A 1,931-nucleotide genomic window follows, 5' to 3' on the forward strand; every position below is an offset into this window, starting at 1 on the left:
TAAAAAAGGAATGTGTAATAGTCCTGCAAATGCTACGTGTGCCCTGTGTATATAGTAGCCCCTGAGACTCTGGTTGTCGTCGGAAACAATGACGAATGGAGGATCATATTCCCAGGTAATAACCATACTGCCTTTATGTGCAGGAGATGGAAGCTCCGGTGGCCAGCCGGACGAGCCAGTTTGCCCGTTTAGAACGGCGGTTGGATGCGGCAGATGCCGACATCGAGCTTGTTAACAGAAGGCTTAACGAGGCGCAGGGTAAGTATCCTTGTCTGGTAAACGCCAAATAGGAAGAGTATGATGCCAGTGTTTTTAACATGTTATGACTGCAGATGGAGCTGCCACTGTTGAAGCCTTGCGGGCGGAACTTGCCCGAGCCAAGGAACAAACAAGATTGGGTAATGCAGCTGCTCTGAAGGCGGCCGAAGAGTTGCGAGCCGAGAAGGCCGCACATGGAGAGAGCCAGAAGAAGATGGCCAATATGGCCGTAGAGTTAAAAGCCACCGTAGACCGTTGCCGGACTCTTGAAAAGGAAAACCAGGCGAAGGCATCGGACCTTGAGAAGGCTGCTATAACGGGAAAAGACCTCCGCTCTGCTATGAGGGCGAAGAGGGAGGAGCTGCGGGAAGCCGGGGATATTGTAGCCGGGAAGTCCTTTATGCTGTAGAGGAAGTACGGAGATCCATGGTATGCCCCTCTGGATCGATTGTGGAGTTCGGAGGATGCGTATATGGATTTGGCGGCGAGCGCTGCCGATGCGGCCAAGTACTTCCAGAGTCATACGGACCGCGAAGTAGACTAGCTGTTTTGGAAGCAGTTCCTTTCTCCCGAGCGTCCGCTTTCGTTGATGGACCAATTAGCCGAATGGGACGAACTGAATAGGTTGTCTGGACTCTCCATGAGGTCTGTTGTGGATCAGCTATGGCCTGGAAGGTCAAAACCGAGTAGCTATTTCAGCTTGGTGCAGCAGGTCCTCGATGTGGTGCCGCGCATAAATGTGATGAAGAGGTCGGCGTGCATAGAAGGCGCACGGATGGCCTTTGCCCGTGCTAAAGCGTACTGGGCAGAGATGGATGCTACCACTGTTGCAGCGCAGGATTCGGCCATAGGTCGAAGGGCTGCTGAGCACTACTTTGAGGAAGTACTTGAGGGTGCTCGTTTGATAGAGACCCAGTGCTCAAAAAATATTATGTTTGAGTGACGTGTAATCTCATTGTAAGCGAAATGCTTTTATAAATTTTTATGAGGCTACTTTTATACTTTTGCCTGAAAGTAATGTGATGCCTCCTGGGTGGCCGTTTATGTATACATGAGTATAACCTGAAAGATTGCAGTCGTCGGCTTCAACCCCCACGCATATAATGCGGAGGTGTTCACAGAAACACACGTTCACACTTAACCCAACGTCTTGGTCCTATTAAGGAGGTGATAGCGGAGCGAGCGAGGCTACCGGACTATAATGCTTTAACACTTTCACTTAGCCATAGGAGTTTGACAGTGGGGCTACTAGATAGCCCCTGGTGGCTCCGCACTCTCCCGATCCCGGGGTGCGTATATGCCTGGCCGGAAAGCGGCCCTTCGTTAAAGCGGAGGAATTCTAACATTCCCATGAGTCATCGAGTGGTTGACCAGTCTCACGCTAGATCATGACAGTCAGTTTTCGGCTTTCTCTACTGAGGTGCTCGTCCGGATAAACCAGGGCACAATCGCAGTAGTTCTCCTGGTGCTACCTTAGCCGGTAAAGCGGAACGTAAGGCACCAAAACGCAGGAGCCGGGCAAACCCAACATTTGACCAAAGACAATGATTCGGAGCTGATGCATATAGAGCCAAACTCGCGACGCCGAACACTCCCTAAGGTATTCGGTCTTTGTGGTATAAACCGGGCCTGAAGAATGGCCTTTGTAAGAAGCCCCTTGTGTCCAGGTACGT

The sequence above is a fragment of the Triticum urartu genome, chromosome 7, assembly GCF_003073215.2.
Source record: "Triticum urartu cultivar G1812 chromosome 7, Tu2.1, whole genome shotgun sequence".
Classification (NCBI taxonomy): Eukaryota; Viridiplantae; Streptophyta; class Magnoliopsida; order Poales; family Poaceae; genus Triticum; species Triticum urartu.